The following is a 27,418-nucleotide window of genomic DNA, read 5'->3' as shown; positions in this document are numbered from 1 at the left end:
CCTATTTGGAATAACACCAGTAGCTAAGCCAATTGTTAAAGTCAGTCATTTTCTGCTGATATTGTAGCATCATCTTTGGAGATGGTAGAATGTTGCCTGCCTGTGACCCATATTCCGAAAGCTCAATCATGATTCTCTTGATGTAGTCCAAGGAGGCACATCTCAGGTGATTCATTTCCACATGGAATATGACTGAGTCATATTGGTACTTAGGAGGCAAGTGACCTGATTGCTTGTGTGATCTGGGGAATCCTGGCCCCAGACAGGCAACTAGCTGCAACCTTCCCCTTATCTAGCCTGATAAGAGGGACATCAGTGTGTCTCACAATGGAGTCTTCTATGACCAGAACTTTGGTTTGTGGAGTGTTTTGCCTTATGGGATTGGTAGTTGAGGCATAATAAGATGTGGCTTTATGGTTTGTGATGGGAAATGTCTTGTTTGTGTGCATGTGGAGTTTCTGAGGACTGCACCTGACAGAACTTTGATGTTTGGGTAAGTTACATGTGAGCACCTCTGCATATGTGGGTCTATGTGTGTGGCCCTTTGTGAGTGTGGTAAGTGATGTATGTCAGTCACTGACAACTTGTTTGTTTCTTTTTGTCTCTGTATATGAGAGTCTAGCCTCCAATGTCAATGTGTAACTACATCTCTCACATACTGTATTTGTCTGTTCAAGAATTAAATGGTTGTCAGTGTACATAAGACACTTGTTACATTGCCTCAGGATACCCATGCCCACCAAGATGGATGCAGAGATAGCAGGAAAGTACCTTTCCATGGTTGCAGGTCCTAATTTGTACTTGTAAGGAATAGGAGTGGAGGGTGTTTGTAACCAGATGAGGAAAGTGTGCTTACATGGTGTAATCTGCAGCTAACCTAACCAGTGATGCTACCCATCACCAAATGCTGCCTGACCAGCAATAGTCCTGGGTGCTATAATAAGGTAATTAGCACAGTAAACTTTCAAAGTATAATGAAAGTAAGCAAATCTGTACAGGGCACTGGCACAGCAAACAGCTCTGTGCAAACATGCAAAACTTATACCATGACTGGAAATACAGAAAAGTGACTGAGCCCTATGGCCAATATGCCTACACTTAGAGCCTTTTGTGTGCTTCCCAGCTCAGATAGATCAGGTAAACACCTAAAACCACTAGATGAATAATCCAAGTCCTCCTAATGTAAAAGCACAGTAAGAAGTGTCTGGAGTGAAATGTTACAACAAACAAACTGAAATATATGGATACAGCAGTGTACTTTAAACAGCTTATAAAACTGTGATTATTCAATAAAAATACTTCACTTTTTATAAATGAAGCAAGAGCCACCCAATTGTATAGAATTTCTAAATGCACTAAAAACAAGATAAGCTGACTAATAAGCCCTCCAGACAATAAAACAACATGCAGAAATCTCAAGTGTTTCCCCAGCCTAAACAGACCAGGCTATCTCCCAGTGCACTAGATGGAAAATCCACTCACCTCAATAGTAATCTTTGGATCCAGAAACTTGATTTATTGTAAAAGCACAGAAAAGTGCTTGCTAGAGTGTAAAAATACAATGCTTTATCCAATAGCTAGCTAGATGAACTCAGAGCAAGTAAATCAGTAGAACAGACAATGGCAGGCAAAATGCACTTTTTCAAAAAAAAAGCACAAGGAAAGGCAAATAAATAATTCAAGATAACAACAGCAGTGTAGAAATGGAGAAGCTTATTAAGCTGAATTTACAGTAGGGGTAGGCATCTTAAAATCAGCAAGTTTAAAAAGCACATCAACAAAGGGAAGCGTAGGTTGGAAACAAGCTGGGAATCACTAGCAGTGATTTTAGTTTATGCAGGTTTGAAATCTTTCAGAAAAAGACAATGACCCAGAAATACATTGTGTATTTAAATATCACTCTAGGAAAAAAATAACGAATGAGAAAAACGTGAAATGTGCAACCTAGATAATTTAAGTGTCTGTCTCTTAAATAGAACAAAAACACCAGGCCAAGCAAATTTATTAAAACAGAAATCAAAATGGAGCAGGTAAAAGAGAAAGCAGCACTATCACTCACATACAAAAAAATATATATATGTTTAATTTCCTCACCCAGCAGGGAATCACTAGCAGTGATTTTAATTTATGCAGGCTTGAAATCTTTTTGGAAGACCTCAAGTGCTTTCACTAAAGTCTTGCAATCAATTCTAAAAGATATGTCAATGTATAAATGCAGTATTATGTCTTTATTAATTGTATAGAACTGCAAGTGTTTACAAAGGATGGTTTCAGCACAAAATTGCAACCAAATGCATATTAGGCACAACTATTAAATGTATTATCATTTCTTATGAAAATATTATTAAAAAGGCCCTTGTGATAGTTAGCCTAGTAAACACCTATGAACCCATGAAACTGTAGTAGAGTGCAAATATAAACACCAAAACTTAATAGTAAAACACTCATTCTTCTCATGTATGCATACGTACCCCCCATTTTATTGTTCCCATGTATGCATAATCACTTTCCATACATTTTGTTTTAGTTCAATAAAGATTTAATAAAAATAAAATTGATGGATAATAATAAATTGAATGCTGTCTTAACATTATGTGTGAATTTATTGTTTATTTTTTCTTTGTCTCTCCCCTCTTTTCTCTCTTTTTCTTGGTTTAACTATATATTCCTTTGTCCTTCTTTGTTTTCTTTCTCTCCAATTACTGTTTATTTCTTTACAGATCCAAATTCGTCAGGAGCAGCTGAGCAGTGTAGCCCCCAGATTAGGCAATATTCACACTCTTTTGGTCCAGGGACATCCTCACAGGATCAGGGTGGTGGTACCAGTCCTGTAAGCACCCTGGAAGTTGCACCATGGCAAGCATCACTGAACAGGGGCTTCTGGACTTGGTTGAGGCATAGTGGAGCAGATCATGGACAGATGGCTTCAGCCAGTTAAGGTGTCTTTTCAGCAGATGGAAGACTCTTTCTTCACCAGCCATCATACCACCACAAGTCCCTTTCCACTTAACATCAGGGTCCTCCACTGCAACACCATCTGGCAGTGGAAACATCTGAGGCCTCGTGGACTGAGGACTGCTGTTGGGTGCTACTCCTTGTCACCATCTTCCTTCCATTATTCTCTCTTCTACACCCTTTTACCTACTTCCTACCCACTCTACCCTCTTATATAAAAACAATTTTGAAAAGATAAAGGATCTATCATCCGCCAAAAACATGCTACCACTCCTCTTCCATCCCCTCCAGCATAACCCTCATGATGTGTTCCTACTGTGTTGCTCTCTTTCTTGTATCTCCCCTTTTTCAGTCTTTCCTTTCTCCCCATTTCTACTCTTTAATGAAAACAAGAGAGTGTCCACATAAGGACACCCTATATAAAATGTATTAAACCCTTTTATTTATTTTAAATCTTAATAACAAAGGTTGCAGGCTGTGCCACTTGTCCTAATTCTTTCAAGTGTGACTGTGCATAGCCACATTCATCCATAATATCTAAGTATATACAAATAGAGTTCATGCAGTCTTTCATATATACTTAACCTTCATCTTCAGATACTTTACACTTTTCCCATGGTTTGGTAAGTTTAGCAAAATACTTCCACATTTCCTTAGTCAATGTGAATAATCTGCACTTAGTATATTTGCATATAGAAGTAATGTGTCTCATTCTGAGTAACTGCTATGCAGGTGTGAAAACTGGGACTATGAATACCACCCACTGAGATTGTAAAAAGAGTAATCAAAAATAAGATGTGAGTTCATACAAATGAGGATGCTTCAAGATGAGGTAATGGTATTAAAGAACAGTGCTCTGTAATCCAATAAAGAGATTAAGAGCAGAAATTTGAACAGAGGTCTGAGGTGGAATAGAGAGAGGGAAAGAAAGAAGACAGAGAATTACAACAACAAAGAAGAGATGAGGAAACTTTGTTAACACACAGATTAAGGCAGAAAAATATGCAGTAATTCCCTTGGGATAAATAAGGTGTAACAAATCAGAAAAGGAAAATTTGGGATAATTGTATGATGCAACAGGAGCAAATTGTTTTAAGACACAAGATAGTACAAGGAATTTAACTAGAGGAAAAGATAGGCAGTTACACATTGAGGAAGACAGAGTATTCCAAATTTTGTAAAGCCAGAAACAACAGTTACCAAATCTGTTATCAGATTTTGGTTTGGGAAATGAATGATAGCATTTGATAAATATAGTGACAGTAGTGCATGACTTGTGACTTACATGGCAGGACAGTTATTCCAGAAACAATTCCTATGCTAGGATAAGACAGAAGAATGTTAACCAGTTATGCAGAGATTGACATTAATTGCTGATAGAGCAGTACAAGGACTTTCTTTAATGCTTGTTAAGCTAAATGTAGTTGATGACATGAAAGATGGAATCACCTCCATAGTGGTATACAGTATGGCCTAACAAATGGTTTTGATTTCATTAAAACTCAAGACTCAAAGCACTGTCACTATACTCAGTTTCCTATAAACTACTTAGTGGCATCAGAAATACTCAGTCTAGGAATATAAACCTGTTCTGCACCATCAGCAGAACAGTTTGGAGGGACAGGTATATCTCACAATGAATATCACTGATCCAGAACAGACTCCCATCCACATAAAACAAAGCTCATCCCTGTCCATATTCATGCACAACTTGAATCTATGGATGGGTATTAGAAAATTTACCCCAAGACTGTCTCCTGTATTGCTAATAGAGAGAGGCAGTTCCTAAATGCTTTGGGTGCTTGGCTCTCCTCAAATTATTTATAGTGTGATCCCAGTTATTCTCACTAGGGGTAATGTATGTAATTATTGACCATGGGATGAATAAGGCCAATCGGGAAAAGTTAATTCAAGCAATAAAAGGGTAATTGGCTAGGCTTAAAATGGCCCATAAGGATAACTAACTAGGTACTTACCTTGGAACCTATGTACTTAATAGTAAACATTAGAAAAATCTATTTCCCAAGGACTGTCTTGTGGTATACGTTGGTTCATGTAAGTAAAGGATGACAGGGTATGTTCCCATTAGACCCGCTAGATGTTAGTTGCTTGGTGTAGAGTATGGTGTATACACATTTACATTCCACTGAGCCAGCTACACAAAGCTACATGTTAGGGGGCATGCATTTTGGAGGGGGTCATCTCATTAAAAAACTCAAGGATGTTAGACCTCATCCACAGTGTCTCTACCTTACGTATTCACCATCCAGTCAGCACCTGCAGTCACAGAGAAATATTGGCATAGCAGGAGAAACACATTTACAGAAATGAAAAAATATATCTGCAATGTATTTCTATTTCAAGAGTTTGTGTTTAGAATGCAAAATCATATTTTACAATGCAAATGTGCTCCAGTTGTAACTACTAGGAATTATTTCAGTACAAGAAAATTTAATGAAAAAAGTAATCTTTGGATCCAGAAACTTGATTTATTGTAAAAGTACAGTGTGCTATTTTTGTAAATGTTACTAGGGGAGAAACCTTAAAGGTATTTAACTCCTTTATTTCCTTGATGAGGAAAAAGACAAAATAGCAGTAATAAGAGAGAGAAATTCAAAAAAATTATTGTTTGGTTAGGAAGAACTTGCCAGTTATTCACAATTTCTTTTTACAGGGCTAGTTTTCCTATAGAAACAAGTGATGCTTATGGAACTGAGCTGAATAATAGAGCCATAGACTGTATATTTGGTGAGTTGTGTGATTCACTAATAAAATGCAAAACTGAGCCAGTGACATAGCATAAAGGGTTAAACCTCTAACCACAGCCCAGGTGATTTGGGTTTGATTACAGCTTGGGAGGGGGGGGGCTGATTTGCTGGTATGGAGAGATGGTCATACCTATCCCAGGGAGCAGGACATTTGTCTGGACACTTCCTGAAGGGAGGCATGGTCCATAACAAGTAGTAACCCTTGGACAGATTAGATGCACACATGGAAGGGGGAATTAGGGTTGGTCATTAAATAAAAAAAATCCTCTGGCAGAAATAGCTACTGGCAAGCTTCTCAGTATGCCCTTAAATTCCGCAACCTTAAAATCCCCCTGGCAGAAGCAGTTATTGGCATGATGCCCAGGATGCCGTTAGGTTCAATATCCATATTATTCCCCCCAGCAGAAGTAGTCACTGACATGACCCCCAGGAAGCCCTTAAGATCCACACTTGCACCAGCCATGAGTCAGAGAAAGTCTGGGGGTGGAATGAAGGCCTGGTAGAACCAGCAATGGATGGGGGTTCTAGGACAGCCAGCAAATATGAAGCAAAATGGGGAGGGACAGAATATGTTTGTGATATAAAAAGTGATGAAACAAGGAGTAGGACTTGAGAGAATTGAGCCTGACCTAATCAAAAGCTGTGGATATGTGCAGAGCAAGTGGAATTATAAATGCTGTATTCAAGGACTTAAATAAGGTAATGGTATTAGTAAGAAAAATTATGAGTTAAATAAATTCAAAATGTTAACATGAGAATGTGTTGCAAAAGTAATGAATATGAAAAGCAAGAAATGTGGCAATGTACTATAACAACAATGGAGACCAAATAAAAGGCTGTGTGTTCAAAATGTAAGCTTCACATAGTAGATATGATAGTAGGATTGGCTGCAAGAAAACAAGCAAGCATTGCATTGTTTTAAATCACAAATTGTATTAAAATATATCTATTAGATAAAAATAATGTGAAATGGAAAGACAGGTGTGTTCAACAGCTTCTTCACATTATTGGTCAGGAATTTGTTAGTGGTGCTTAAGTGAAAAGAGTTGAACCAGTGAGACAAAAGTGCAAGACAGACTATTAGAAAGAAATGTTGAGAATTAACATGCAGAAGGTTAAATTTAAAGTAGACATAGATGAAGACTTTTAATACTTTGAAAATATTTTTTAAGCAGTGGGTCTAAAAAGGACAGACCAGAGGACCTTGTGTACATTTTTAACACATTCTGGCCACAAGAAAGAGCTGTTTAGTCAAAAACATTGGCATGTAAATATAAAAATGAGAAATGTAAGATCCCTTTTCCAAACTACAGCACTCAATTAAGCTGCTTTGCATTGTTTGGCTTTTGAGAAGCTAGGAATGCTAAAACAAATTCATAATATAAAAAACAAAATGTGCCATTGTGCAGCTGCAGTCACGCAGTTGCAGAGACAATTTCGATGCTACACCGACATCATAATTTACTGATGAAAAAGAAAACAATCACCTGCTGGGGGTGTAAGTGCCTTGGTAGGTAAAAAAACGGCAAAAGCAAACAAACAAATAGGCTCAAAAGGCACACCAATATGGCATAAAATCCAAGAGTCTTGTGTGATAAAATTATACCAATTATAGCAGAACTGCACAGAAGCAAAAACGTTAAATTACGAGCTTTCTCAATGTTGTTAATCGAGCTCAAATAATCAATCAAACAAATTAACCTAATAAACATTTAAAGTGCCAGTGCAATGTGTGCATAATGCAACAGAATCATAATTTACTGCATGACTTTTCTGAATTATTTACAGACTTAGGAAGTTTGCCATCTTTTTAATGAATATCATATAAAAAGAAATCCAGATACCATGAGAGCTATATGTGCAATAGTAGCTTTCCATAGTCAAATATATCAGGAATTAAAAATGAATGATAACCGTAGATGCCATTAAGAATCAGAGTAAACAGAATGTGTGAACAGTATAGTACTCAAAATGTTTTATTTAACCGTCTCTGGAGTTTTCAATCCATTTCTGCTATTTTTCTCCCCAGACATTCCTTTTCAGTTTACAAAGGCAAATAAATAAATAAACAAATTCATAAATATATGCATCCATAAACAAAAACAATGGTAAAACGTTCATGGCTGCGCAGGGGATTCATCTGTCTTAGCTTACCTTCTGTGGCACTAAAGGGCAAAACAGCAGCCTAACTGGAGCTGATAAACAGTCACCATTGCTGCATTGTATAGATTAGTCCTGCTACCTTGACCCATTTCCTTTTCTTGGACCTTCTTACCTCATAGGACAGAGACTCATCTTGGACCTTCTTACCTCATAGGACAGAGACTCATCTTGGACCTTCTTACCTCATAGGACAGATACTCATCTTGTCGAACACTATAGTAGCTAGCTGTATCATCTATTTCCTGTCATGCACTTAACATTACTGATGCAAAACCCAGTGGCTTTCTGAGGTACAGGCTGTTTCATTAATAAAGCTGGGGTACCATTGTATTAAAACTTAAATTTCTTTCAAATGCTATCTCAAATTTGAAGCAAGTTATCTGCTTCTTTTCTGAAATGTTCAAATCATGTTGTGCACTGACACGTACCTTGTAAATGCACTTGTGTTAGAGGTATAGTCTGCCAAGTGTCCAAGACATTTGGATGACAGAGAAGTTTTATTTCCTTTACTTTAAGCCAGGGGATGCTGGAGCCTTATTAGTGGTTTGTTCACAGTGTTTTTGCTATTATGCATTTAACAATATTTTACTGGCTGCAGTTAAAAGTACATACAAGACTATATTCATCATGTCTCCGTAGAAGAAAACTGAATAGCAGACATTTAGAGCTCAGTCCTTATCTTACTAGGAAAAGTTTGGCTACTGTTTTAATTTCAGAACATATTTCAGGCTACCTGTCCTACTGGTATTCCATTATTGAGGTCCTCAGTTAATTTCTAGCCTTGCCCAGTATTTACATTTCACATTGATATCTGATATTTGAATAAATTCTACCATTTTAAAATATGGCAGGAAGTAAAACAGTAAGTTATCTAATGCCTTCTGTAGAAGTATATAACTGAAACCAAGATTTTTGAAGCAGGGTCCATCCTTCTTCTTCTTCTCCTTCACCAGTAGACTAATTTATATCTTCTGCTTAGCTTGCAGAGACCTCCCACATAATTGATGCATTCTTGAAGGACTCCATTGGAAGAAGTGAAGGAAACGTGTAATACTGATACACTTAAGGAGTGGGTTTCAAAACTGTAGATGACTCCCCAGGAATTTTTTTGTTGCACCCTTAAATATGGTGGTTCAGTACTACTAGAGTAAAAAAAATGCAAGGGCTACGTTGTTGAAGACATGATGTTTTGATAAGCTTTTTGTTATAGAAAAAGGTATTTTTTGTTTTTTATAAATAATTATTATTTATTTATTGGCATTTGTTGACCAGGAACATCCAGTGGGCCAAAACTCATTTACAGTGGAGGCTGGGGGAGAAAAGCTCCACAGTTAAAAGCAAAACAACAAAAGTTAAAATATTGTACATTTAAATTACAGATCTGGGGAGGTAGGCTCCACAGTTACAATAAGTCAAAATATCACAGAAAGCAACATAATTGCAAGCAAATGTTATACAAATTACTATACATGCACCATACCACAAGTAAACTATATCATAGTAAAAATAGGCACTTAGTAAAGGACAAGCAGTAGAGTATTGCCATTCAAAGGAGTAGATTGGAATCAGAAGTGTTAAGGCAGGATTTTTGGTAAAATAAATTATAGGATTATGGGGGCTTGGATTGTAATTCACATGTACAGCTTGGATTTTGTAAAAAGTAGGTTTTTTAGTGCCACTGTAAAGGTATTCAGGGAGTGTACTTGAGTAATGAAAGAGGGGAGGGTATTCCATAGTTTGGCTATGTTGTAGGAATACATGCACTGTCCATCTCTCTTGTTGGGTTTAGCTATGCTTAGAAGGGTTCTCTCAGAAGAGCGGAGGGACTAAGTAGGGGTATATATGTATAAGATGGATTGGAGAGCGGGAGAGCTATCGGGTTGAAAAATTAATTTGTGGGCAATAGTTAATTAAATAAGCTGGAGATATTGGTGAAACTCTAGCCAGGACAGGTTTGAGAGAGTGTTGCAGTGGTGAGAGTGGTTATACAAGTTAGATGCAAATTTTACTATCTTATAGTAGCATCATTGTAGCTTATTATTGAGGGATGTATGGAGGTTGGTGAAAATGGGGCTCCCATACATAAGTGATGGAATAAGCAAAGTATTAACTAATTTGATCCCAGGTTGTGTACCAAGGTAGAGTTTGTGCCTGTATAGTTTGCCCAGTTTGAAGTGTTTTTTTTTACTGTGTTGAGTATATGTTGTTCAAAGGAGTATATGTTGTTCAAAGGAGAGTTTGTCGATAGTAATTCCTAGAAGTTTTGCATATTGTACCTGTTCAATTTCAGTTTTGCTAGAGGAGAGAATTCCAATTACAAATACGAGTGATATGATTGCATGTGCTCCTGTACATTGAATAGCCGTAATTATGTGTTTTATGTGCACTATATAATAGTAGTTCATAGCATTTTTGAACATACTGGCAAATCTTGAAAAGCTCCTCGACAGGGAGTAAGTAAGAAGAGAGAAGACTGATATTTTTGACTGATGAGTAACCATAGCTGCATAGAGATAGTTGGACAGAAGTTTGAAGCCTGATTCCAGTAATTGAAGAATACAGTGACAGTGCTACCTTCCCTATTGTTCAGTTTAACAAAATATTGCATACAGCCAAAACTCTTCTTCAGTTGCGGATGCATGAATCTCTAGCGCTCATACCACATAGATCTTTGGGGAAGAACCTCAGGATGCTCCTTGAGTGATATTTGAATGTGTCACTGAAATGAACCTGGTCATCACTGCACAGATCACATACATCATTGAGGGAAGTTAGAATATTCCTGTGTGCTTCCTTTGCAAGAAATATAATGACTGTCATGTGCTTCATAATGATATGCAGTGTCAGGCTGCATGGCAACATAGGATGACTACATGAAAAATTCCTTACCTCTGAAGCCAAGATTACTCTCTCTCTTACCTACCTTATACCCAGTCTAATGTACAGTTCTCAAATTCTTACAAATCTTAACTCAGCACTCCTGTCCTAACTCAAATCTACCTACAACAAGGTAGCTAGATGTAATGCCCAACAAACCTACAAATCCCATCACTGTTTCTCTGTAAAACACCTAAACTGGCTTGAATTACCCCACCAGCTTCTTCTCTCTCAGCTCCAGATCATCCATTCTGTCCTATACCAGCCTTCCTACTGCCCAACACTATTCTCTCTCATCTCCCATTATTCTCCCTCCAGACCTCTACGAAGCTCTAACCAAGACATACTACAAATCTACAAACCCAAGTCTAAATTTGGACACAACATGTACAGCTATCACCCCACTATTGCTTGGAATAGGCTCCCACTAGAAATCAGGACCCTTATACATCCTAAACAATTTAAGACAGCCACCAAAGAGCACTTTAAAATTCACTGGTCCTGCCACTGCACTCTCCCTCCTTAAACATCCCCTACTTCTCATACCTTAATCTACTTTCTGCCCTTAACTCACTCTTCTCACTAGCTCTCTCTAATCTCCCTTGACTACTCTTTCTACTGCCTTCTAAATCTATTAAGCAAATCGCCTCAGAGAAATATTCTATTGTAATTGTCTTGCCTTCATGCACCTACATTATGAATAAAACTGTGTTTTTGTAACCACTTACCCCAAAAACTATATTCATCTTAATGACATATTTATTTTTATATATCTTGAAATAGTTATGCTGTACTCCTTATTATTGACACTGTATAACATTGTATTTCTACTTAGTGCCTTGTAATAATCCTGTAACATTGCTGTTTAATGCTAATTTACAATGAAAATTGTATAATATGTTGGAGCTTTTTTCCCTGGGCCTCCCTTCAGCTCAGTTGGACAATCCCGGTCAACAAATGTAAAATAAATAAAATAATAAATAAAATGAGAATATGACAGATGTGGGGCTCCACTGTTGCAGTATATCCCACATATGTTGTATAATATTGTACTGTGGCATGTGCTAATGAACCTAAATCTATTTTCTAATGGGCTGCCAACATGCTCCTCTGGGAGTAGATTCTGGAATAACTCGCATTGGAATGTCCTTCACGATAACTCTCACTGAATGACAACCACCTTTCACTACAAAAGGAGATGTAAAGTCCAAACTGCTACACTCAGGACCTGTAAACAGAGCAGTGAAGGTCAGCTTCCACTTTTTATCTGAGAAAATAAAAACTTAACATTACTCACCTAGGTATAAATTTGAACATTGTTTGTAGCTTAATGTGTAGATGGACAAATCAGTACTTTGTCTTAATTACACAGGTGGCATTTTTAGATTATCTTGCCATGAAAATCCAATGAAAGAAAGTATTTTTTTTTTATTTGAGATTAAAAAATTATGACATTTTTCCTCTCCTCACTCAACTCTTCTGTGCCAAACCTTGCAGGTCAAGAGTAAATCTTAAAGTAACTCACACTTGCCTGTTTTACTTCTCAGTTACACCATAAGATGTGCTGCTTAAGCAGAATGAAGACAAAATATTGGCTGAGCAAACATTCCAGCAGTAGGTTATCCTAAAATGACAATAAATGAAACACTGACTAACTCAAAACTGAAAGAACCATGAATAAAAGATTGTACTTCAAAGCACATGTACACATACGCACACACATGCTAACACACTCCTCTAGCTATCCCAAACCAGCAGTGTCACAACTATCGAAAGACCAGTAAAAAGTTTAAAATTTTGGAAACATTTTACTGGCAATATTGCCAGTATTGATTCTAAGCATTATTAAGTCTTTCTTGTCTTTTGGCTTTTCCCGGCTAAGTTGCCACAGCAGAACTCCGGTCTGCTAATGACTGGCAGTGAACTTTTTATCTTTGGGATAAAACAAGCCATGAAATCTTTCTTCTTGTCCAGTTGTACTAGATGAGGTGGTGAGTTTCAGAACAGCATGCTGTATTCCATAACTGGTCTTACAGGAGCTGTAAATGGGATGGTAATCATCTCCCTGACATTATTTTCCATCCCAGGGAGGATCAGGTTGGAAACCCCATATCTGTCATGAACAGTGGCAGCCCTTTGGATGTCGGCTGAAAGGTTATGGTCCACAAGAACTCCAAGGTCTTTCAGTATTTACGCAGCTTTTTATTGTTGCCCATAAATAGTATATAAAGATGGCATTCAGACAGCTACAAGTCTGAAAACGAAATGCATTACATTTTGTGCCAATCATGGCCTGAAAAGATGACTACAGGAGCATTTATGCATTAATACTCAAGGCCAGATTCAGCAAGCTCTGCACAGAGTGCAGGAATAGTGCAAGAGCTGCTCCACACAATATGGCCGATGAGCAATCCTGGATCGAGCTCCCGGGACATGCACGAGCGCTTCTACACTATTCCACCATGGACATCACTGCTATATGCTAATTACCTCATTTGCTGGTGAAAAACATTCAAGTGAGGTGAATTAGCGATCCAGGAAGCAGGCAGTTGTCTATGCCTGAACAGTGTGCAAAGCAGAAATGTCTTCTGCTAGTAGCTGAATACATTTCTGCAACTTACAAAACAGAGGCATGACAGCTCAAAAGAAAGCATGTATTACATTTAGTAGGCATGCCAATGGCCAAATATATGGCCATTGGCATGAAAAATAGCTTAAATTTTAGAAAATTAAACTTTTATTTTTTTGACCGATCTCGACCGTTTAAGCATAGGGCAACAGCATGCAAATGGAATTGTGCCGAAAATAAAAATAAAAGGGGGGGAAAAGCAATTTTCAGGGAAATCTGCATTTTGCCATTATAGTCAATGGCATGCAGAATGAAAACAATGGTTGCTAAGGGGAAAGGCTCAGTGTAAGTGCAGTAGCTATGGAGTAAGGCAGTGGGGTATGCAAATGAGGGGAATCTTACTGAATCACAAATTTCTTCTAAGTGTCAGACTGCACTTAACTGTGTAGGTACTCTAATATGGCCGTATAAGCAGGAGAAGTTAATGACATCAAAAGGGGGTGTGTGATGCTTGCTGTAAGCACATTGGAGCACTGTTGCCCAGGTTTGTGCTTAGCTAAGCACAGTAAATAAAGGGGGTGTGTCTGAGGCTGTACCATGAACTGAAGAGTGTGTTCACGTCCAGGAAGAGACAGTTCTGCTAAAATGCGTTTATCTTAGCTAAACAGGTGTGCGCAGTGTGCACTGGGACTTAAACCTAAAAAAAAAAAAAAAAACACAGGAAATGGCAGCACTGTGCATATGTAAGCAAGGGGGCAGGTCCAAGGTTGTATAGCCTTGTTTTCCTTGCATAAACAGGTGTGCATGGTGCGCACCGGGATTTAAACCACAAAACTAAAATAATACAGGAAATGGCAAATGGAGCAAGAAAATAATGGGAAATGGCAGAATAGAGGCACTCAAATACAAGTAATAGAGCTGGCAGGTGGAATGTATCATACTCAGCCATTCACACAGGCAGCATCTGCAGCACACCACTATAAACTATGCAAACACCTTGTAGTCTGTTTTTTCCCACAAACTCTACACCACTGGTGTACACAGACAGGGAAATTTTACCTAAAAAAACTACCAAAATGTTAGGGGCTGCTGTTGCTCTCATACATCAGTACATGGAAGAGGCTGAGGGTGGTGAAGAGGACAATGCTGACAACTGCCCCAGACATATGAGGAGGAGGAGAAGAGTGTTCAGGCCCAGGGTAACCTGCCAGGGGCTACATGATCTGGAGATAGTAGAGCACTACAGGGTGGACAGAGACATACTGCAGCAAATTATGGAGCTGTGCCAGCCTCGCTTCACATCCAGAACAAACAGAGGGGAAAACATCCCAGTGGATAACAAGGTATGTGTAATTCTAAGAATGCAAGCTACAGGTACTTTCCAAAGAGCAACTGGGGATATCAAGGGGGTCTCACAGGCATCTGCATTCAGGATACTGCACCATTTCCTGGGTGCCATGTGAACACATGCCTTGGAGCACATTAAATTCCCCAGCACCCTTGAGGAGCTGACTGGCACTATGCATCTCTTCTACCGTGTAGCAAACTAAAAGGAGGTACTGGGTGCCATAGACTGCACGCACATCCACATCAAAGCACCACCTGGTGACCGGGGTAGGGTCTACATAAATTGCAAGGGGTTCCACTCCATCAACTGCCAAGTCATGTGAGATGCCCAGGGCATTATCATGAAAGTGTGTGCTGGCTGCCCTGGAAGCTATCACGACTCCCTCATCTGGCATTCCTCACAGCTGTATCAGTGGTTTGCCAGGGGGGACATCCTGTATGACCATTTAGTGGGGGATGCTGGCTACGCACTGGAACTGTGGATGATGATACCCATCAGAAATGCACACACACCCACACAAGAATGTCATAATGAAGCACACACACAAACCACGATCATTATAGAGCATGTGTTTGGGATGCTCAAGTCACAGTTCTGCTGCCTTGACATATCCAGTGGAGCCTTGCAGTACTCTTCAGCCACATGTGCACACATGGTCATAGTATGTGCCATGCTACACAATATTATCATGTGAAAACAGCTGCAGCAGGAACAAAATGGAGAAGGGCCACACAGCCCCCCACCAATGCCAAGGCCTCTACAGGCACTGAGTGACTCGGAGGAGGAACATCCTGACCCTGCCCCTGTAGGCAGACGGATGCATGTCCAGTATGCCCTGACCTTGACAAAGAGGCAATGCATAGTACATACACTGACACTGTAGGGCCCCAGGGACTGATCACTCTCTCTCTCTCTCTCTCTCTCTGACTCGCACACACAGTAAAATGGATGTCAAATATCACACCACCTATACCTGAGCATGTATAGACAGTGTATCATGTGCATCCAACATAGTCAGCCCTCAAGCACCACCCTCACAACAGCTGCAGGCACAAGGTAAGCCAGTCTCTGTAGCAAATTAAAATAATGGGGTGGACATTTCCGATAGCTTATCTATGGTATTGATCAAGCATGTAAGGGAATGGGGTGGTTAACTGGGATAGCAGCAAACAACTGACAGCTCTGTGGAACAGCAGGATGTGTATCCCCAGTACTGCCCTACCCACACCATGCAGTACCACTCTAGTTAACAAAAAGTACTGCAGTATATATTGTGAGCCAAATAACTGGGGGGTCATAAGTCACATGCATGGATGTCAAAGTGGGGGTCCCATACCCACCACCAACCCTACACTGCAGATCAGCTGTACACAACCATACAGAAATGCCTGGCAAAGACCCCCACATGGCAAAACCCATGAAATCCCCACCCACAGACTCTTACACAGTGATATCACAGCAAGTCTGGCAGTGGCAGTATGGCTTTGAAAGCTAAGATATCTGAAACTACACATGTCTATTCCAGAACAATCTGACCTATGGTTGATACTGTTATGCCCATAGTCTGAAAGATAAGGCACACCACCATGCTACATGGAACCAAAATGTTATGCAAATATCAACACAGTCTGTGCATATGTGTAAAGTGTACAGTCATGTCACCCCCCATAGTCCCATAGAAATGCAGTAACATGTTACTAGACTTAAGCAGCATCTAGCTGTCACCCAGACTGATGGCACAATAGTAATAGAAAGCAATTGTCAGTAACACACACAGTCAACTCACTGGTGCTATTCCGGGGTGTCTCCTGCCGGCATCCTGGGAAAATATGATCATCAGAATGCTTTGCCCTGCTACAGATGGCCTGCAACTGTCACACCTGGCCTACAGGCCTCTAGAAAATGCCTATGCCCCACCCATAGTGTCATTTAAGGAGTGTCATGGGGTCCACAACACCAACAAACACAGTCTACAAAATGCAAAGAAAGGCCATGCTGACAGCTGCTAGGAGCAAATCTGCCAGCCTCAGGGAGTCAGAAATCAGGACAAAGCCATGAATAATGGGGTGATGAAGGTCCAAAGAGAAGGACACCTGTAAAATACTGCTCTAATAATGTTATAAAGTTGATGGAATGGTTTGTAGTAGCATGGAATGTGTGATGGATACAAAGTCTGAAACTGCAATGTCAGCTGTCTGTAATATCTGACTTCAACCCTCAGTGACTTGCAAAACACTTGTGCTGTAAACCAACAAGATATATCAGTCATGGATGTAGACATTCTGTGATACTCCGTACAGTCGACAGGCAGGGCTCGGAGTGAGTGTAAACATGGGAATGCATTCACTGCAGGCAGGTCTAACCCTGGAAGATGGAGACATGTCTGCACCCACAGAACCCTGGGCCACAGCCATGGGGAGTAACACACCCCTCCTAAATCACTCATCCTGTGCAACAGCCTGACCCCAATATGTGGCCATCCAAGCAAAATGAGATGGGCCATACATATATGTGTGACAAACACACACTTCCAGGCTGGTCAAACAGTCTGACACACACAAGACCCTCCAAGTGCAGTCAACCATTGAGGAGAGCCCAATACAAAGTAGTGGTAGCTATAGCCAAACATATCTGCCCAGGGCACCCACACCCACATATCCTATCCCCTACAAATATATTGGGAGTCTGCTTGTCACCCTGATCCTGTCTAATTTATATTACCTAACTGTGGACTGGAAATCAGACCAGGCCAGAAGATAAATGCACAGAGATTCCACCATTGTAATATATCCCAAGGTGCTGGACCATTTCCACAGCACCAGCAGTCACTTGCTTGTAGGCACACCCCTCAACAGGCTGGATAGTGCAATAATGTGTAACATTTGACCCATAAACCTTGTGTGTACATCATCCATCCTATATTCCTCTGGTAAATCACTGTGATGATTTGAGGAGGTATGTCACCAAGTACTGAAACAGTACATGATAGTGTCAAATGCCATATATGACAGATGTCTACTAAAACCACCCCTGCAACCCTTGCAACCTATACATTACTGAGAGAAATTGTCACAATCATGTATGGCCCATTGTCCCCACATTTTGATAGGCTTGCTCCAGATATCCTGCACCAACAGGTTGACAGGTATGGTATAGCACAAAGCAAACAGGACTGGAGTACAACAATCCCTGGAATGGTGTCCCACATGTACCATAGAAGGACACACTGGGAATGCTCATACACTTAGGGAAATGTCAGTAGGATCTAGGAATGAACACGCCTTCCCCACCCATTGCACTTTCCATTGCCCCACCTTAGCAGTCCTGAAGATGTCTCTCACCATAGCAGTCACTTTTGTTTGGCCCAGCCCCATAAGCTCAGTAGTGTGTGTCTCTGATAGCTGCATAACAAGATAGTACAAATAACTAGTTAGGTAGGAGGTCTAATCTCAGTCCTGGCAAATGTAAAAGTGTGTGTGTGTGTGTGTGTGTGTGTGTGTGTGTGTGTGTGTGTGTGTGTGTGTGTGTGTGTGTGTGTGTGTGTGTGTGCACAACTAAACGCTTTTGGGTCCATTCAAACCCAGTACATCACTTTCCCCACTTTAGCAGCCCAGCAGATATCAGTCATCATAGAAGTGCCTTTCTTCAGGCTTTAGTCCCATAAACTCTGTGGTGCATTAACTGCATAAAAAGATAATACAAATTAGTTAGGTAGGAGTTCTAATCTCAGTCCTGGCAAATGTAAAAGTGTGTGTGTGTTCACAACTAAAAGCTTTTGGGTCAATTAAAATGCAGTACACCAACACTTTCCCCACTTTAGCAGTCCTGCAGATATAAGTTATCATAGAAGTGCCTTCCATCAGGCCTCAGCCCTATAAGCTCCATGGTGCATGCGATAACTGCATAACAAGATAGTAAAAATGACTAGTTAAGCAGGAGTTCTGATCTCAGACCTGGCAAATGTAAAAGTGTGTGGGTGTGGGTATGGGTTGCGTGTGTGTGTTCACAAGTAGAAGCTTTTGGGTCCATTCAAACCCACTACACATCCCCTTTCCCCACTTTAGCAGTCCTGCAGATATCAGTCATCTTAGAAGTGCCTTCCATCAGGCCTCAGCCCCATACGTTCTGTGGTGCATGTGATAACTGCATAGCAAGGTAGTACAAATAACTAGTTAGAGAGGAGTTCTAATCTCAGTCGTGACAAATGAAAAGTATGTGTATGTGTGTGTGTGTGTGTGTGTGTGTGTGTGTGTGTGTGTGTGTGTGTGTGTGTGTGTTCACAACTAAAAGCTTTTGGGACCATTCTAACCCATTTCACCTCCCCTTTCCCCACTTTAGCAGTCCTGCAGATATCGGTCATCTTAAAAGTGCCTTCACTCAGGCCTTAGCCCCATAAGCTCTGTGGCGTGTGTGATAACTACATAACACAATAGTACAAATGACTAGTTAGGTAAGAGTTCTAATCTCAGTCCTGGCAAATATAGAAGTGTGTAGGTGTGACAGTTGTGTGCAAGACTGATGGAGTTGTGTGTTTGTTTATAAGTGAAACCGTTTTATGCCATTCCCACCCACGAGACTTCACAGTGCCCCACCTTATCAGTCCAGATGATGTCAGTCCCTTATCAGCAACCTTGGCCAGATGTCAGCCCTCTAAGTTCAGTAGTGCATGTGATAAATGCTTAACACTATAGAACAAATAACTAGGTTGGCAGGGGTCCTACTCTTCCGGCAAATGTGTGTGTGTGGGTATGTATGTTTGTAACTAGTAGTATTTTGATGCATTCCCACCCACTTCCCTACTTTATCAGTCCTGTGGATGTCATTCCCCATATCAGCACCATTGGCCAACTCTCAGCCCAGTAAGCTATGTAGCGCATGTGGTAACTGCGTAACGTTATGATACACTTCACTGTTTAGGTAGGGATTCTACTCTCATATCTGGCAAGTGTGTGTGTGTGTTTGTGTGTCTGTTTGTAAGACAAAGTGTTCTGATAGTTAAAACAGACACTGTGCTACTTTATCAGTCCTGTTGATGTCATTCCCTTCATAGATTCACAAGTGTGTAGTAGGTAATGGCCCAGGAGCCTTAACAAGCCTAGCACATAGAAGGACCCTGCCATTGCACCACCCGATGTTACGTCCCAGTGACTGTATCAGTTATAGCCACTGCAGTGATCCTTGGGTTGAACTGTCTATTATCCATCCACTCATCAAGTTTCTCTGGAACTGGATCAGCAAGGTCCTCTGCATGACATGTATGGGAAGTGTATTCCAGGGCACGTGCAGCCTCTTAGTGAAAGACCTGTCCCACCAGCATGTTGTGGTGATTATGGTACTGAGGTAGAGGTCTCTACAGTGTGTGGTGTGGATGGATTTATATGTAGATTTCCTAAACTAGCTGGGTCAGACATGGCTTTCTAAGTCAAGCACAGATAGCTGCTAATTAGGTGATATGACACACAGAATAGCTTGGATCTGCTGAGTCTGTATGTGTAGGATGTGTGTCTAATGCCTAGGAACCTCTTTGCAAGGTGCTTTTGTGGCTTCCCCAGCTGTAGCAGGTGTCTAGTGAAGTACATGGCAAATGGGCCATAATACTTGAGGAGTGGTCTAATGAGGGAATAGTAGACATAGATCATTACATCTGTCTTCCTGGATGCAAAACCCTTAGTAATGCAATGTGCCATATAGAAGGACTTCCTGACCACAGTGGCAATGTGGTGCTTGAAGGAGAAGTTGCTGCCAACCTGTGTCCCTAGATCTATTATAATGCATACAGTGTTCATTGGGCTCCCATTGGTGTGGTACTTAATGGGAACTGAGTGTTTTACCAAATGAAATGATGATGCATATAGTGGTATCAAGCTTCTAGGGATGGTTTCCACACCATTCAGTGGTCTCAGTAAGGCCTTTCTGTGGGATGTGTGCATCACTTGTGGAGTCAATGATAGCTCCCAGCTTACAGTCCTCTGTGAACTTGGTTAGCCAGAGTTCCTCTGTGTCGGGCTGGACTCCTGAGAAGTAGATACTGGACAGAACACTACCAAGTACTGATCCCTGTGGGACTGCACTTGTGACTGCTTGCCAGTCTGACCTGGAGTTTGCCACTGTCATACTTGTGTGTTCTGTGAACCAGTTTGCAAAACAAACAATGATATATGGGTTGATGCCTAGTTTGTGAGGTTTATCAATAATCCCTCATTGAGGGATGGTAACACAAGCTTTGGACAGATTAATGTAGGTTGTATGCAATGCCTTACTGTCATACACAGGCCTGGTGACTCAGTCAAAGACATGAACCAGGTTGAACAGGCATGATCTTACATTCACAAAGCCAAACTGTGTGGATTTAGTGTTAGGAGATCACCTATATCTTGGTCAATCAGGTCCCTGATAATGATGTGATCCATACCCCTACATAGTGGACTTGTCAGGCTAAGGAGACAATAATCCCCAGGGTCTGTAGATGCTCTCCCTTTATGGAAAGGGATGACTGCAGCAGTGTGCCATGTTTGAGCGACAAAGCCTGAGGTGAGGCTGTGACTGACCAGGGCACACAGATTTGGTCCAAGGTCACTTTATATGTCATGTAGAACGCAGCCATGGATATGCTGGTGTCCCATGTAAGCTGTATTCTTGCCTGTGGACAATGCAGGTCTAACCTGGCCTTCAGTACTGCTGGGTGCCTGCCATTCATCTGCAGTTGTGATTATATACTTGTGGGGGAGAGTGGGGTAAAGCTGGCACTGAATGTGTTTCCAAGACTGTGGCCAATATCTATTCTCTCATGTTATGTATTAGCATTGTGCAGTAACTCATAGCTCTTGTGTTTAATGCTGTGGAGGTTGTTGATGTAACTATCAAAGGCTTTTGTGATTGTCAGTGTCTGCTGCATGTCTGCCTTCATAGATTCCTGTAGGGGATTCCATGAGGGATCCCAAGTTGTGTTTGAGACTAATAAGGGAGTTCAACAGTCATGGGACACCACCTTTCTCTGCAACAGTGTCCTCCTTCTGTTGTACACTTTAGTAATGGCAAGGGACCATCACATTGTCTCCCAGTGTTTGGAGGACAGTGTCTGAGTTCTGTTGGCTATGGCTAGTACCATGCATTCATGTACCTGTTTGTACAGTGCATATGTGTATGATTCGACAGTCATGCAGCTATTTCCCATTGCCATGGGTGCAGTGAAGTCATCCACCCCTGTTATTATGGCTGCAAAGTCAGCTTTGGAGAGGTTTTGCAAGGTGGTTACCTTTCTGGGGGGTGTGGCTGACATGTTGAGTTCCATGTTGATTACAGCCTGTGTGGATCTTACCAGGTAGGGATTGACAACTGTGGATGAGCAACAGTCCCATATGTAAGTAGTCAACACAGGTCAAAGTTGTAGCATCCTCTACCGGGGGTCAGTATGAGCCGGTCCAGGGCATTAGAAATGATGAATCCCAGGAAGTGTTGGGCCAGTGTACTGGTGCTTGGCTACTTTCCCCAGGTGATGGAGAGGTAGTTGAAGTCTCATACTATGTCAGTGTTGCGTTGGACCTTCATAGATGGCAGGGTGTTGAGGCATGTGCATTGACAGTCTAGGGACATAGATGTGGACCCATAGGAGGCTATGGTCTGGAGTGCACTATTACCCCAAGGCAGTTGTACCAGAAGTATCTCCAAAGCATTATGCTGGGATACTAGTCTGGAGGTGTTCCTATCCATAATGAATATGGAGACAACACTACCTGTAGAAGTGTAGTGTGGTGGTGTGGTGGTATGGTCCATGTTTGGGGGCTGACAGCCTGGAGTGCATTATAGCCTGATACTGCAGGGCTGCTGTCTGCTGCTGTGAACCACCTCTCCATTACAGCAAAAATGTTAATGTCCTCCACACTGATGAGTCCTTTGAGTGACTGCGTCCTGACAGACGTCTACTGTTGAGCAGCATGACCCTCAGATTGCATGCATATCTAGCTGTTATGGTGGTAATTGCATTCGGAATACTACCTAATAAGGCATTATAGGGGTGGAAAGACACTAAGCCAGTACCTGGAAACCCAGTGCTGACAGATGTAGGACATCTGTGGCAAGTCATTGAGTTCTGTCAATCATGTCATCCCAAGCAGAGAGATACTGGATCCCCTGAGAAGAACACAAAACATGTAAGCCAATGTTGCAGTCAATCACCTATTGATAGTAGTGCAGCATCATTCTGGGTGACGGTGGTATACTGCTCAGGGCTACTGTCACACCTACCTGGACCACATAATTAGAGAGTTCAACCATGTCTCTTGTCATGTAGTCCAGGGAGGTGTGTCCCAGGTCATTCACAACCACAAGGATACAGAGTGATACTCGTAGATGTTGTGGTGTGCCATGACTGGCTGTGTCATGTGTTGGATGCTGGCATGTGATAGATATTTGGCTTTTACCTGCTCCATATTCAACTTAGTGAGTGGGATATGTGTGTGCCTCAGTACTGAGTTACCCATGATCACTGTATTGTGCAAGGTGGTTAGCCTTAGAAGCTTAGGTTGAGGGGCACACTGTGTAGGTTAAATCTGTGCCCCTTGGCATGTGCCATGTTGTGGTGTTTGAGTGGGTGTCTGTCCTGCTGGTCTGTGCTGTTTGGGTAAATGTCCATTGATTGCCCCTGTGAAGGTGTCTCTGTGAAGGTGGGCGTGTGGCTTTTCACTGTATGTCATGGCTGTTAAAATGGGTGTCATGGTGAGCTATGTGTTCCACATGGAATGGTGCAGGTGTTGATCTTGTCCTCTTCACCTGCTAGTCCAGTCTTTGCTGGAGAGTGCATATGTCCACATTGGGTGATATACGGGTAACTCTCACAGGTCTGAGTGTTTGGGTTTAGAGGGGAGGGTTGTCTGTGTACATGAGGCAGTTGCAACATTGCCTCAAAATGGACAAGTGCACCAGGTTAATGGGTGAAAGCACAGAAAACTGCCCTTCAATCATGCCAGGAGGGGTGGACATAACCACTAAGTACTGGGCTACTTCTGTGATGAATGAGTAATGTTGACAGTTCCCAGGAGTGTCACACTTATTGATACAATAACCTGGTGAAGTGCCAATTCATACTGCTATTTGAAGTGCAAGACAGAAAGAACTAGCATGATGTAAGGGTGGAACCGAAGGCAGATTTTCTCCCACCTGTAATACCTTACCTCAGCTGTGGAGTTATCAGCAGGTTTGGCCATGTGAAAATTCAGTAAGCTTTGTAGTGCATGCAGTAACTGTTTAACACTGTAGTAGACATTACTAGATGGGCAGGAGTTCTAATCCCAATACTGGCAAGTGTGTGTGTGTGTGTGTGTGTGTGTGTGTGTGTGTGTGTGTGTGTGTGTGTGTGTGTGTGTGTGTGTGTGTGTGTGTGTGTTTGTTTGTGTGTGTATACCTCCATCACCCTGATTCCACTCACTGTCCTTGTTCATGGGGTGGCACAGTAACCTCTTCAAATTACATTTGTTCTTATATGGGAACCTGGTGGTACATGACCCTGTGGTAGCTGTAACTATTGCGGTTATTTGGACACTACAGGGGATTTTATACACCCTGATACAGGACAGTGCTTTATGTTTAATATTGATGCAAACTGTAGAACCCAGCACTTTGTCTATTTAGCCACATACTCAGTCTGTAGATCTTTCTATGTAGGAAATACAAAGTATTGAGGGATAGGGTTAGAGAGCACATATATATATATATATATATATACATATATATATATATATAAATAACATCAGGATTAGGTCACAGAATAATGCTCTCTCCAAGCTTGTTATTCTGCAGAGAGATGACCATACCTTGAAATTTATGGTGATTGACTTGGTTAGACCCAGTATGCGAGAAGGGGATATCAGGAACCATACCAAGAATAAGGAGGTAAAACGGATCCTAAGGCTGAAGGCTGATAGAGGTAAGGGGCTCAATGAGAGAGCCTCTATTAAGCCTGTGTTAAAGTCTAGGAAGCTCACAGTTAGGTTGTACTTTTTATGTATAAGACATATATGCATTTTGTGGTTTCAATGAATTATGTTTACATGGTATTTGTCAGGACATTTTTATATTTTTTATTTTTATTTTCAGTTTTTTAGTTTTAGCTATGATAACAATGGAAACAATAAAGTTTTTATGCTAGGTGGATTTTGCCTGTTGCTTTAATTTAGGCTGATCACCTGAGCGAGCGCTGATTGGATGTTGAGTAGGATTTAAATGCTCTTTGACTGTATGCTTGTTTTTATGGTCTGATGAAGCTCCAATGTGAAAGCTCTTACCATTAATAAATTTGTTTTATGGGTCAGTTATTTCGTGGACTGCCTGATTCATTCACTGCTTCTTTCTCTGCTTTTGTTATATTATTTATTTTTGGAGCAGTGCTACGTTTGCCCTCTGTTGTGTCGTTCTGTTTTGTTTTTATATTTTACATGTTAATTGTTAATGTTAGATCACATTACAGGTTGTAAAAGGTGTGGAATGTATTATTGTGGTCTGTCATTGTATATATCAGGAACAGTTGCCAGCTTAATAGGTGTGTGTACACTGTTGTATCCCCGGTATAAGGCTAATGTTTCATACATGTCCCTACTGTAGCCTATGTGTCCCACCGTTTTGTTTGTCTCTTTCCACATATCTTGCACTGACAGGTTGTGAGGTATACTGGAGGAATCTTACATACTCCTCAGATACGACACCATGGTGGCCACTGTGATGCAGTGCAGTTAACACTAACAAAACTGAACATGTACATCATGCATCATGGGTAGGTATGATAAATGCATAGCAAATAGCATGGGTTTAACATGGCCGGTATATTGGCAAACCTCAACAAAATAATTCCATACTCACCAGCTACAGGCTGCTGTCCCAGTTGTATACCAGACAGACCTAAATAGTTGTGGGAGAGAGGTAATATTCAGTAGCCACTGATGTGGCCTTGGTACAGGGTGGAAGTAGCATTTTAGCATATTAACAGTACAACCCCCAATACTATAAAATATGCTGGCCATCACCATAGATGTACATGTCTGTGCATTACTAATCACCAGCAAGTCCTACTATCTCATCTGACATGTGCATGTAGATAGTATACAGAGAGAAATGGATAAGCAACAGTGTTCTAGTAATGTGCACTGGGGTCTTACCTGCACGCTCCTCATCCAGTGTGTGGGTGCAACCCACCTCCACAATGCTCTCTTCAGCTTCAAGGCTTGTGCATTGGGCAGGTGCCCCAAGGTTGGTGAGGAGCTCCTCGGTGGGTGTCAGTGGGAGCTGGATGGCTAGCTGGTCCCTCGCTACATCAGCAGCCTGTTGACAGGCATGGTGGATGAGGTCAGTTGCCCGATGCCGCACCTGCTCATAAGTTCTGCTGTGCAGGCCGGCATCATTTACCCTGTGGACCAGATCATTCCACAGGGAGGTCTTCTCCCGCACATCTTGTGCTCTCCATCCAAATAACAGGGTATAATATTCAATCATTTATTGGGTGATGATGTCAGTTTCCCCAACAGAGAATGATGGTAGGCGAGCTCTCTGCATGTTACCTGGAAGACATAAACAGAAAAAAAGGTCACAGGACCTCATAGGGTTGTCAGATTGCACATCAAAAGTGGATATTACTTGCAAATAATCCAAACTACACCATAACCTTCCAGATTATCATGGCTATAGCAGCTTGTATTACACTCCTGGCCCTGAGCTACCTTATTCCCCCCAATGTTAGACACTTAATTGCATAGTCCTCTATTCTCCATTCATTTCTGTGTAGAGGGATGACAGTGGCCATCTTCCATGTGGATGGTGTGTGAATGGTGGCAGGTCTGTGTTTGACTGTGGTGTGTGATGGAGCTGTGAGCACATGCCTGAGTTAATGTAGGAGGCAGACAGAGAGGTTATTATGCCCCATGGAGATTTGCTGTTGCTATCAGCAGCAATATGAACATGCTCGCCATTGCTGAGGGCAGGAGTGTGGTTGATGTGCATATCCACCTATACAACTGGAGTGGACAGGGTGGCAATGTTCCCACCTAACCTGTCTGATACAGGTTGCCTATATCCATGTCATGTGTGTATGAGGTGTGCTTTACCCCCAGTTCAGGGTGAATTGTATTGTTGCCTCTGAGACTGACAGCATATGTGGAGACCCTGTTGCAATTGTCCTTGGTGGTGTGGATATGTCTAATTTGTAGTCATAGTCAGCCTTGCAGGAAGTCACCTGTGAACTTACATGCTTGCACAGATAGAGGTGGACTTGCTTCCAAGTTGTTGCCTGCACCTATGTGTCCCCGTACAGCCAATATAGCAACCTATTATGTGTTTTGTGTATTGCTGTTGTCCACCAAAGGGTTTTACTCTACCTTGATGGAGGCTGGTTATACAGGTCAGATACTGCTGAGACCATATAGCTACAATGGATATAAAGTGTACACATCCCTGTTACAATGCCTGGTATTTGTGCAATTGAAACATGACACTACAATAACACATTTCAAAACAATTCCCACCTTTAATGTGACCTATAGCCTGTACAATTCAATTGAAAACATAACAATCTTGTCTGGGAAAACATATGGAAATAATCAGTACAATAAGCCAGTTGAATGAGTGTGCACACCCTTAAACTGATATGTTGTGTATGCACCTCTTGAGATAGTTGCAGCATTCATTCATCTTGATTTGGACTCTAACATCATGGCACATCTTCACTTGGCAATAGTTGCTCATCTTCCTAGAAAC

At 41.3% G+C, this 27,418-nt stretch overlaps 1 protein-coding gene across 1 annotated transcript in view; it reads left to right on the top strand.

Annotated features, from left to right (window-relative positions):
* The window catches only part of CDK15 (cyclin dependent kinase 15), a 1,846,298-nt gene that overhangs the window by 1,452,701 nt on the left and 366,179 nt on the right, over positions 1–27,418 (top strand). The gene's annotated exons all lie outside the window — the stretch shown is intronic.

This window comes from Protopterus annectens, chromosome 6.part0, assembly GCF_019279795.1.
Source record: "Protopterus annectens isolate FY-2018-M chromosome 6.part0, PAN1.0, whole genome shotgun sequence".
Classification (NCBI taxonomy): Eukaryota; Metazoa; Chordata; order Ceratodontiformes; family Protopteridae; genus Protopterus; species Protopterus annectens.
The sequence above is the reverse complement of the archived record's forward strand: the minus strand, read 5'-3'. Positions and strand labels throughout refer to the sequence as shown.